Source organism: Rhinopithecus bieti, unplaced genomic scaffold (assembly GCF_001698545.2).
Source record: "Rhinopithecus bieti isolate Rb0 unplaced genomic scaffold, ASM169854v2 scaffold_66246, whole genome shotgun sequence".
Classification (NCBI taxonomy): domain Eukaryota; kingdom Metazoa; phylum Chordata; class Mammalia; order Primates; family Cercopithecidae; genus Rhinopithecus; species Rhinopithecus bieti.
The window spans coordinates 188,519-201,349 of record NW_016826110.1 but is presented as its reverse complement, the minus strand read 5'-3'; the positions used below and the strand labels follow the sequence as shown (position 1 = coordinate 201,349).

Below are 12,831 nucleotides of genomic sequence, written 5' to 3'. Positions count from 1 at the left end.
ACAACCTTGAGACTTGTTTTTACACATTTGATAGCATAGTAATTCTTTGAAAACTGTTAAGGAAAAATCTTTATAAAGAAATGCTACTTGGCTTGTATCTCTGGTTTGAAATGCTCTTGGTTTGTGTCAGCAAAAGTAAAGGGGGAGGCAAACTACCCTGTATAAGCTCTCATGTGGATTCCTGCGGTAAACTATTGACCAGACTTCATGCTTTCATTCTTGCCTCTCTACAATCTATTTTCTACAAAGTAGCCAGCACCTTCCTTAAAAAATGCAAACCAGAAAATTTGGCTTCCTTGCATTTAGAATACAATCCACATTCCTTACTGTGGCCTACAAGTCAACATACCATGTTGTCACAGGCTGAATTGTGTCTCCCACAAAGTAATGTATTAAAGTCCTAATCCATAGTACCTCAGGATATGCATGTAATTGAAGATGTAGTCTTTAAAAAGGTAATTAAGTTAAAATAAGGTCATTAAGGTGGATCTTCATCCAGTACCACTGGTGTCTTTAAAAAAAGAAGAAATTAGGACACACACACACACACACACACACGCAGACACACACAGACACACACGGAGGGAAGTTCATGTAAAGATAGTGAAAAGATAGCCATCTACAAGTCAAGGAGAGAGACCTCAGAAAACACCAACCCTGCTTGTCTTGATCTTGGACTTCTAGCCTCCAGAATTGTGAGAAAATAAATTTCTGCTGTTTAAATCACTCAGTGTGTGATACTTTGCTATGACAGCACTAGCAAAGTAATACACAGGCCTATACCTCTCACTTCTCCTTATAATCCTCTTTCCTTAACGCTTGCTCCCAAGTTTTATTGTTTTTCATCCTCTTCATTCAGCCCAGTAAACATAAGCATAATAAACATAGTAAATGTGAGCAAAGGTACATGGCATTTGTTGTTCTCTATGCCTAGAATCATTTGCATCATGATATTTGATTGGCTGGCTCCTTTTAGTCCCTTAAAAAAAATGTCACCCAAGGACAAATATTCTCTCCACTGAGAGGCCTTCTCTGACCTCCCCATTCAAAGTAATCTTTCGATCAGCCTTGGTCACCCTCACGTTACCTTGTTCTTTTTATTATAGTGCTCAGTATTAGAAATCATGTTGTTTGTTAGTTTATTTGACTGTGGCCTGTTTCCTTCTCCTGCCCATCCCAAACTAGAGTGTCAGCTCCAGAAAACAAAAACTTGTCTCTAATTCTGTGGCAGATGATATATTCCAAAGATGCATGCAATCCATCCCATAGGCTCTTCTAGATCCTTGCCACTATCCCATCTATAGGGAATCGAAATCCTGCATTCTTGAATCTGGATTTGGTGACTGTCTTGTACCAATAGAATGGGACAAAGTTGTCCCTGCATAACTTCTAAGGCCAGGTCATAAAAGGTGATGCAGCTTTTACGTTTTTCAAGGAATATTTACTCTAGAACTCTTTACCTACCATGTAACTGTCATTTCTGAGGCTTCCATACTATGAGGAAATCCAAGTTAGTTCACATGGTGGGGCCACATGGGGAGGCTTAAGACGATATGAAGAGAGAGAGGTGCCCAGCTGGTCCCCAGCTACTCCAGCCTTACCTCTACTCTATTTCACCTCAATTGATGTCATAACCATTCAGTCTGATATTTCCAAATTTCTGACCCACGGAAACCATAAAATATAATAAAACAACTGTTGTGTTAAGTCACTAAATGTTGAGTGTTTTTTAAACAATTCAGAAATGTTTTATTTCATGATTTTATTTCTTACTGTCTATTGTGCTGTCAATTCACAGGGCTTAGGTTTCAGCAGCTCAGGCTCTTTTTCGTTTGTTCTCACAAAGTGTGCTTCCCTGGGTGGAGCAGGCTGGCATTCACTTGAATCCAGGATGCCTTCTCTTTGGTATCCTTCTTTTTCTAGTCATCTTCCTTCATACTTTTCAGAAAGCTATCTCAAGTTTTAGAGTGCTTAATATTCTTGATATGCACACCCACACCGATTCTGTGGGCCAGAATCTTTTCCTTAACTTGTTTGCTTATAATATAGCCAACAGCATGCTGGGTGACATTAGTGACTTCCAGGTTTGCCATGGTAACACGTGTGGAGCATTCTCTTTTGAACAGTGCCCATTCTCTTGGTGTTTACGATATTACCTTTCTTGTAGATTCCCATATAGGTGGCCAAAGGAACAACTCCAAGTTTTCTAAAAAGCTTAGAGAACATATAATGGGTGCTTCCTCTTTTTCCCTTTTTGTTTGTCATTTTGGCAAATTACAAACGATATAGTGGTTCCAGCTGAAAAGTTGGGGTGCTTTGTTTTCAACAGTACGTACTGGCATAGATCACAGTAAAAGGCACAAAACAATATGTATATTATTGATGTTATTATTCTCATCTGTTCCATAAGAAACCCCACTCCCTCAGTTTCCTCCCTTGAGTTCTTGAAGTCCCTTTATAAATTATATAGCATTGTACTCCCAAGCAAGCCTATCATTTGTCCTCTGGTGCCTGAAATTTTTGTTCTTATTCTGACTCTAGGGATGGTTGGAGTCAAGGTGACTGACAGACCCCTCAGAGAGGTGCTCATGCTTGTCTATGTTATCTTATCTCTCCCCTCCATCCTAGAGGGAAGATATCTGGAGTATAGTCCACCCACTACTTTCCACGCGCCAACAGTGTCCCCCACCCGTACTGGATCATAATCTTGTAAAAGAGGCTAAAGAGAAATTTAGCCGTATGCTTTTAATGTCTCACAGATAGTTTAAATATTAGGTTCTGCTACTTCATTATGGTTCCCTCCTTCTAGGGAGTAGAAGTGAATCCAGGGAAATTGAACAGGAATATAGTCTGAATGATAATGACAATTGCGCCTCCTTTATAATAACAACTCATTGTTCTGGGAACAAACTTGCTAAGTTTTATTTCCTTATCTGTAACATTGGTCCATAACAATATTTGCCCAAGAGGTTGTTTGAGGATTAAATATGGTAATGTATATCAAGTTTCTAAGAAACAGCCTGTTACGTATTACAACTCAGTAGCTGTTAGCTGCCCTTATTGTTGCTAAATGCTAAGCCCTGAGATAAAATTTAACTAAAATCTTTGATACATATCTATACGTGAATGCATTCTATACTTACTTTCTTAAAATGTGACTTAAGCACAGATATCTGAGTACCTATTTGTATTTCTCAATATTCAAGTGCCGTTGTTGCAATTTTAGCCTCTTCATATTAATAATTTAAAACTCTGCCTTTGAAAATAATAAGCACAGAAAATTGACAAAAGGCTACACTGTATTCTTAAGGGAAGTAATTATAATTATGCAGAGCAGAAGGTAAAATTATAATTTGTTGGCTATTTTATTATGCGGTACCAAATATTTATCACAGTATTAGTGAAAGAGCCATAAACTTTAGCAGATTTCTAAGATATAGCAAAGAATACACTGCTATTGAGGAAATAGAATCATTATAATGCAAGAAAATGCCTGAGTTTCATTAGATCCTAAGGGAAATAGAGCTAGGTTAGACTTGTGGGAATCAATAGAACTTGTTTTTCATCTTACCTGAACAAGTGATGCTGAAATGACTCATATTTATATACATCATAAATAGCAGTACTGGACTTTGTCTGCTTTTTTTTTCTCTTGGAGTTAAACTTCTCATGTAAGAATTTATGAGATAGAAAAAGTTCAGCGAAGGGGAATCAACTGAGGTCAACTGCTGTGTGGGGAAAATCAAGAGTTTGTATGTTTAGACTTGCCATCCTCACATATCTTGATAAATATTAGAGAGGTGATATTAGCAAGTGTTTACAATGACAATTCATTTTCCTAGTTTTGGCTCATTGGCTGAGGCAAAGAAATTAATAGCTTTATTTTATTTTATAGCATGAGCAGCACTTTGTGTGTGATATGAAAGCTGCTTATGTGATTGATGTGTTCACTGCATCTCATGGCTTATGATAATAAGTGCATATATCACACAACAAGAACTAAAACAGATATGTTGTATAATGCGCTCATCTCATTCCATTTTCATTATGTTTTTTTATCCACAAACACTGCACAAGATGTACATGCTTGAATACTTGCCTGCATTCTTGTACATTCCAAACTTCAAATATTGCTGTTTTGAAAGTCTGCTAGGATGGGCTTTCTACTTCACACTCCTTGAAATTGATCTGGTAGGAACAGCATAATATTTCAAACCACCTCATTGCAATATAAGCATTAGAAGCTTACTAAAAGGCTTTTTGTGTTGACGATAGTCTAGTTATACAGACTTGTTCAATAACAGTAATCGTCTTGGCATGTTTCAGAACTCTAGCGGCCATACATTTTTTAGAAATGTAAATGGCATTCTCTACTAAGTTAGAAGCTCAAGTGGATTCGGGAATGGTATTGTATATATGGTATTTGTTTATAACTTTCTAAAATTCTTCTACTTTCCTGAAATACCTGGTGATAAGCTTGAAACACATTTTTAAAAATTCAGCATCCGAAGGTAGGGGACCTATCTCTGTTTCCATAGGAGGGCAGAATAATATTGGAAAGAAAACATAAGAACTTGGAGGTAGTTTTTTGTGTCTTATAATTAAACCATTTCCTGCAAGGGGAGTGGATGGTATTTCAAATCACACTAATAAATCTATGGGTTAATAACATGTGAGTTAGAACAGCCATGCACCATAATCACTGCCGGGGATTCATTTGTCTCTTTTTACACAGTATATTGACTTTTCCCCTCAAGAATGTAACAAGGAAAGAACTTTATAAAATTCTCTTGTCTTTAAACTCTGCTTGTTAATATATTTCTGTTGCCACTCATCTATTAGTATTTCCTGACAGGTAACTATTGCTGTTATAATTGGAAATAGTTTGAAAAAGTAGTTGCTGTGTTTCTGGAGAAACTTATTACTGGTAATTGCCTGCATAATGAATTGCAAGAACTAGATGACTTCAGCTGAGATCAAAAGTGACCATTAACTTACCTATCTGCAAACTAAGATTTCTGGGACTTGTGTCTTATGGCAATTTCATTTCTTTTTCACTTTTTAAAAGACTCAGCTTTCTTCTGTCAAGTTCATAAGTATCAGCTCACATACATTTAATACTTACCTTGTCTTGTGAGACCTTTCCAGCAGATGAAAAAGCATCTTTATTAATTCAGAAATATGGGAGTAGAGGGAATTGTTTGTGCATTTTGACTAAAAAATAAACTAAGCAGGCAATTAAATTGCATATAGGATATTTTAGAGATTGACAGCTTCTCATTAAAATTGATTTTAGGATAATTTCGTACACTGATATGAAGTCTATCAGATTGTAGTTTTGGTTTTTTAGCTCAAACAACCCAACACTTTCTTCACTCTTGAAAAAGGACGTAGATTACAAGTTGGTGCTTTTAATAACCAATGATTTTTTCCTTTGCTCATCTCTCTTCACCTTTTTTTTCCTTTGTGAAAGCAGGAATAGAATTTGAAAAGTGATGGGACTGAGAATCCTTGAGCACTAAGAGTTTGGTTTCTTGAGGTTCCTTAAGGAGGTTCAGGGGAGACAGAAAAAAGGCAATGTGGAAAATGGTTCAAAGACAAGAATGAGAGGTAATAGATTCTCCCCTTGAGGAAACGCTAGTCAGACTCTAAATTTTCTTCTCAACTACACTCTGACTTTTGGGCTTCTGTGTTTGTCTCTGCATTGCTCAATTTTAGCAAGAAGCTTTCCAAGTCAGTTTAACCAGAATCCGCCACTCACGATACTTAGTTGGGTTCCTCATTCTCCTCAATCCCCTGGTGATGTCTGATCGCTGTAGCATGCCTTTAGCAAGAAACCTAGTCAGTTGGCTTAGCCTAAATCTCCCCTAATTCTTGATGTTTTTTCTTAGTGATTTTTTATCCAATGACCCTCACCCTTCTCCTTGTCTATGAATTTTCACTCTTCTTGTTGTATTTGGAGTTGAGCTCAATCTGTCTCTCCAACTGCAGTGCCTCATTGCAGTGGTCTCTATACCTATATCTATAGTCCCCAGTGGATAAAATCTTCCTTTCTTTAACAAATAAATGAATAATCTTGTTCTATAACAGTTATGATTCTGTGACTCAGATAGGATTAGATTCATTATTAGGCTCTTGAATCTCTCACCTAAGTGAGAAGGTTTTGAAGACTTTGTCTTCACTCCCGACTGATTGTTGGGGATCCATTGGTGAGACAGACTCTGGAACCATTGCTCTGGACAAATATATGCTGAAGCTGGTAAGGACAGATTTTGATTCTTGAGATTCTGATATACTCTCTAAAGCTGGGTTAGAGTCCCAGGCTGCTTGCTGCTTCTTCTTTTTTCTCTTTTCTTTTTCTTTTTTTGAAATGGAGTTTTGCTCTTGTTGCCCAGACAGGAGTGCAATGGCACCATCTCGGCTCACTGCAACCTCCGCCTCATAGGTTCAAGCAATTCTCCTGCCTAAGATTCCCAAGTAGCTGTGATTACAGGCATGCGTCACCATACCCAGCTAATTTTGTATTTTTAGTAGAGACACCATGTTGGACAGGCTGGTGTTGAATTCCTGACCTCAGGTGATCCGCCTGCCCAAATCCCAAAGTGCTGATATTACAGGTGTGAGCCACCACGCCTGGGCTGGCTTCTTTTGAAAGGTATCTCTTGAATTGAAAGGTCTTCTTTCTTTCTCTGTTTTGAGTGGGAATTATTCCTTGACTCTCTGGGCTGGAAGTTTTTCTTTCTGGTTCTCTGTTTTGAGTGGCGATTACTCCCTGACTACTGGGCTGGAAATTTTTTCCTGGCTCTTTGTGAGGCCTTCTTGCTCTCTGTATTTAACCCTGGTTCTTCTAGGAGAACTTCTCAGCTGACCAAAACCCCTCTTCTTGACCTCCTGCTGTTACGATGCTATACCAGATCTGTTACCTGCTTTTTGTTGGCATGATTTTGTTGAAGATGATTTGGAACTTCCCTCTTTGGGAAACATAAGGTCTCCCCAGACTAGCTCCTCTAAGACCTCTCTCTTTTCATTACCTTCGCTCCACCTTCTTTTGGTTTTCCCACCAGCTCCTGCTATCTTCCCTCCAGTTCACTTGCACTCTTTGATGTGTCTCCCTTCAGCTCCCTACCTCCTCCATCTCTCTGTCTACCCCTGCCAGACCTTTTCCTTCTCACTCTGGGGCATGCATCACTTACACTTAAGGTCTCTTGTCATTATCAGGGGCTTCCAAGGGACTCAGGATCCCCTAAATCCAATGTCCTGAGGCTGAAACGACAAGGCTAATTGGAAATAGATGAAATATTTTAATTACTCAGGTGGGCTTTGGAGACACTCAGAAAACTGCTAGATGTCTTCTCAGTGTAGAAGGTGGTCTACCGCCTCCATAAGATACATATCAGGGGAAAAGAAAATCCTAAAAGTCTTCTGATTCATGGTTGTTAACAAGAAATTCTAACAGGTTTTTTCCCCCCTTTGAGTAATCTGCCTGTGAAGATCTTGTGTCTCATCAGAGCATTTTTTGTGCTTTATGTTGACATTTATTATGTCCTTGATTACTGAAAATAAGGTAAGTATTGTTTTACAGTGATCTGTAATCCTGTTTAATCAAGTGTTCAAACTGTCAGAAGTTTTTGACAATCTCCAAACATTAAATTCTCAATGAAATGTTCTTGTTCTTGAGATGACTTTGAGATTTCCTAGAGGCCCCCTGAAAATTTTAAAGGATTTGTTCTTTCATCTTGTAAAAAGAGAGATGTTAAACGAATTAGGTTAATTTGACATGTTAAATATGTAAGCAGAATGGGAGAAAGTTATTTGCAGACTATTTATCTGAGGGGTTAATATCCAAAATGAATAAGAAACTCCTGCAACTTAATAGCAAAAAGACAAATGCATTAGGCTGTTCTTGCATTGCTATAAGGAAAAACCTGAGACTGGATAATTTATAAAGAAAAGAGGTTTAATTGGCTTATGGTTCTGTAGGATGTATAGGAAGCATAACAGCTTCTGTTTCTGGGGAGACCTCAGGAAACTTCCGATCATGGCAGAAGGTAAAGGGGGAACAGGCATCACACATGGTGGAGGGATGTAGAGAAAACAAGCGAAAAACAACCCCATTAAAAAATGGGCAAAAGACATGAACTTCTCCAAAGAAATCACACAAGCAGCCATCAAACATATTTAAAAAAACGCTATACCTCATTAATCATCAGAGGAATGCAAACCATATCCACAAGGAGACACCACCTCACACCAATCTGAATGGCTACTATTAAAAAATCAAAAAACAACAGTTACTGGCAAGGCTGCAGAAAAAAGGGAATGCTTATGCACTATTGGTGGGAATGTAAATTAGTTCAGCCACTGTGGAAAGCAGTTGGAAGATTTCTCAAAGAACTTAAAACTACCATTCAACACAACACTCCCATTACTGAGTAATATCGGAGAGCGTTTAGATATGTGTCCCCACCCAAATCTCATGTTGAAATATCATCCACAATGTTGGAGGTGAGGCCTGGTGAGAGGTGTTTTCATCACAGGGGCAGGTCCTCCATGAATGGCTTGGACCATCCTCTTGTTGATAAGTGACCTCTGCCTCTGAGTTCACACCATTTAAAAGTGTGTGACGCCTCCCCCAGCCCCTTTCTCTCTTGCTCCTACTTTTACCACGTGAAGTATCTGCTCCTGCTTCACCTTCTGCCATCAGTAAAAGCTTCCTGAGGACTTCCCAGAAGCAGATGCTGGTGCCATGCTTCCTGTAGAGCCTGCGAAACTCTCAACCAATTAAACCACTTATCCAATAAATTACTCAGTGTCAGATATTTCTTTATAGCAATGCAAGAATGGCCTATTACAATATTCTAAAGAAAACAAAGTGTTTTAACTACATGTTCATCTCAGCACTATTCACAATAGCAAAGACAAGGTATCAACTCAGGTGCCCATCACTGTTGTATTGGATCAAGAAAATATGGTACACATATGTAGGCATAAAGAAAAATAGAATAATGTCCTTTCTAGGAACATGGATGCAGCTGGAAGCTATTATCCTAAGTAAATTAACACAAGAACAGAAAAACAAATACCGCATATTTTCACTTAAAACTGGGAGCTAAACATTGAGTACTCACGGATATACAGATGTCAATAATAGACACTGGGGACTATTGTAGCAGGAAATGGGAGGGAGTAAGGGTTGAAAAACTAACTATTGGGTATGACGCTCAGTATCTGGGTGACAGGATCATTCATTCGTACTCCAAACCTCAGCATCACATAATGTACCCAGGTAACAAAGCCGCACATATGCCCACTGACTCTAAAATAAAAGTTGAAAAAATGTACAGTTTTAATTGTACATCAATTATACCTCAATGAAGTTGTTTTAAAAATTTTGTGGAAAGGCATGTCAAATAAGAGATGTTGCTTTTCTTTCTGCAAATAAATAAAAGAAGAGATGCTTTTTCTTTTCCTACATTATATTTGTATGGGTGAATATTACATATGTAGGCATTATATTAATTGTAATAAAATTGTATGAAGGTCATAGAAATTTGCCAGTATCTTGTTGTGTGGTTTTTATTTTTGTTGTATGTCACAGAAATAACCAAATTTTCTTGTCATGTGAAAGCTCATCAGGTGTTTAGAAACAGAAATGTTTATGAAACTGTGAACCACAAATCAAGCAGATAAAAATTAATTACATGGAACTGAATGAACTGACAAAGAGTGACTGTGGTTTTGTTTGGAATATTGCTGGTAATTTAATGTTTTATTTTCCAGATTTAAGGAATCCTGTTCCTCTTTTCTCTTAAGCTATCTGTAACTTACAGCAATTTGGTAAAGTATATCTTTGTGAACAGAGATGAAACATTTATTGTTTTTCCCTGTCTGGTCTTTCCAAAATTTCTAAACCATTATTAAGTATTCTTATCATCCTGGCAATATAATTATTTGCATAAGTTAGATAAGAATCTGTTCTCCTTGTAACGGAATAGAATTGGAAAAATTAGTTGTTTTACTAAGGCTTTGACTGGAATGTCATATCAGAAAATGATGTGCATAGAAGCTGGCTTTAAGAAACAACAATAGATTTTATGGGGTCAATGCTTACAAAGCCCTCTTGGGAAAACTGGCCTGGTACCTGGCTCATAGCATTCCCAGTTTTACATGTATGTAAGGAGATCACTTTTTGGCAGGCTCAGGAACCTCAGGATATTGTGGGAATCTCAAGAAAAGAGGAATTCTCTGAAATCTGTGGTTACCACAAGAAAAATCTGGTGGTGAGTTCTTGGCTTGGCTTCCTGGGCTCAAGGGGCTTTGAGAAAATCTAATCTAAAATTCCTTATTAAACGTCTACTTGGTCAATGACTCTTGCTGCACTTATGTAAATAATCAGGCTTAATCTAATGAGATTAGATTCATTTCATAAACGAGGTCCAAAGGAGGGTGATTGTAGAAATTTTGTTTCAGTGGAAAATTATCATGCACCCTTGTGGGCATTAGATTATAATCCTGTTCATTTGAGTGATTTTTTGCCTCTTTGTAAACTTCATTTTCTCCCTTGTTATCCATGTATAAACTGGACTATATCCTGAATTATTCTAGTTTCTTCCATATCTGGTTACAATTCTCCAAACTAATATTTCAATTTTTTTCCCACTCTCCTGACCTGGCATTGCTGATGAGTAAAACTGCCCTTTTCCTGAAGCATTACAATCTGAGGCTAGATGAGTTATCATAAACTACCAAAAAAGTCACAGCAGATCGTGTACTGACAACCTCCATGCCTGCTGCTGTGTGGGCCACTCAAGCAGTTCACCCAAACACCCAATGCCATCACCAAAGACATCCCAGTTGCAAGCCAGGATATTTGTCAGATGACCACTGCTGTCCTCCTTCTACCACCTGAAGAGACTTGGAGCCCAACATTTTAAAATCTTTTTGACTGGCTGCTTTTAGGACTCAAAAGCTGGCATGACTAATAATCTGTTTTTATTTTGTTTCCACAGAAATTTTCCTCATTAAATGCCTGAATGCTTGCACCATACAGCAAATATCCTCTGCTATTAGGTCCCAACAGGTGACTCAGCTGGCTCTTAATGAACAATTTGGTCAAAGGTGAGAAAACAGACTTATATTCTTTGTTTTTCCTTAAACAAGTGCAGGGACTGACAAAGATCCTTTCCTTGATGAAACTCTAAGTAGATGCTTTCAAACTCTCTTCTCAAGCCTTGAATTTTGGGCTTCTGTGTTCATCTTTGTATCCTTTGTCCAATTTTAGCAAGAACTCTGCTAAGTTAGTTTAGCCAGTATTACCTGTCCATGATACTTGATCACCCTAGATACCTGACAGAGTTTTCCTCCACCATCCCCCAGGTGATGTCTGATCACCCTGGCCTGTCTTCAATAAGAAGCCTGTTAAGTTGGTTTACCCTGAATACCCCTTACCCTATTGTTTCCTCTTAGTGATTTTTCATCCAATGATGCCCACCCTGGTCCTTTCTTTACATTCCCACTTCTCCTTATTGTCTGAGAAGAGGAGCTCATTCTCTTTCTCTCACTGCAGAGGTCCCTACTTGTATTGCAATAGTCTCCTCAAACAAAGTCAGCCTTGCAGTTCTTTAGCAAGTGTCATTGAATAATTGATTCTTTAACAAAGAACATTAACATTTGATCCAACCAGGACTTTAGAAAATGTTACTGTACTGACATTGTGAAATGCTGGAAAAGGAAATTAATATTAAAATATAAATTGTTTTTAGAAGAGACTTTGCCAATCTTTTGTGTGGCTGATTATATAAATGTCACAGTTGGTTCAGTTGAGTTCCCTGATGGATTTTGTTATTGCCAAGCATGAGCTTGGAGATGAGTTTGGAAGCAGGGGCTGGTGATATTGAATTAATCTGCATTATACAAAATGAACAGAATGGTAATCCCAGAGGAAATCTTAGATAAGAAGGACAGCGAAACTTGGAGAAAATCAGTCCCTCGGAAGTAACTTAATGGATGAAAAACTTCGTATCTTAGTTACAATAATGTTACCATTAAGCAGTTGTACGTACCTGATGTACCTAACAAGGCTGTATTTGGGATGATTTCCTGGTTGATCAAAAGCAGTGTTTCTAAAGGTAGTCAAGTGGGGGGAAAAGAAAAGCAAAACTCACTTAAAAGAAGGTACACAACAGTATTGGCCTGAAACAAGTTGGATCTAGCCATACCCAGGGGGTTCCTTATCTGCAACATTAAAATCTATGTACTCAGTTTTACTTTGAGGGCAAGATCATGAAAATTGATTATTATTATTCTAATGGAAAGTTGTGTTTTATAATTCCCCAGTTGAACCATCACTAAATTATGTGGTAAGAATGAGTGGGTGGGGAAGCACAACTGGACAAACTGCTGTCAGGTCTGCCTACTTCTGCAATAGTTGTAAGTTGTTCCAGGATTGAAGAGGAAAACAGCGTTCTTTTCATTCGGATGTACATTTATTCTACCATTGACTATGCTGTGACTTGGCCCAGAAAGTTGGTCCCTTCTTTGTCATCGTATATTAGATTCGTATCTATTAAGAATTTTATAATCCTTTGGGTATATACCCAGTAGTGGGATGGCTGGGTCATATGGTACATCTCGTTCTAGATCCTTGAGGAATTGCCATACTGTTTTCCATAATGGTTGAACTAGTTTACAATCCCACCAACAGTGTAAAAGTGTTCCTATTTCTCCACATCCTCTCCAACACCTGTTGTTTCCTGACATTTTAATGATTGCCATTCTAACTGGTGTGAGATGGTATCTCATTGTGGTTTTGATTTGCATTTCTCTGATGGC

At 38.0% G+C, this 12,831-nt stretch overlaps 1 long non-coding RNA gene across 2 annotated transcripts in view; it reads left to right on the top strand.

Annotated features, from left to right (window-relative positions):
- The window catches only part of LOC108522851 (uncharacterized), an 87,209-nt gene that overhangs the window by 47,070 nt on the left and 27,308 nt on the right, over positions 1-12,831 (top strand). For both annotated transcript variants that reach the window (XR_001883619.1, XR_001883618.1), the window contains exon 6: positions 11,010-11,118. This is a non-coding gene — a long non-coding RNA (uncharacterized LOC108522851). The remainder of the gene's footprint in view (positions 1-11,009; positions 11,119-12,831) is intronic.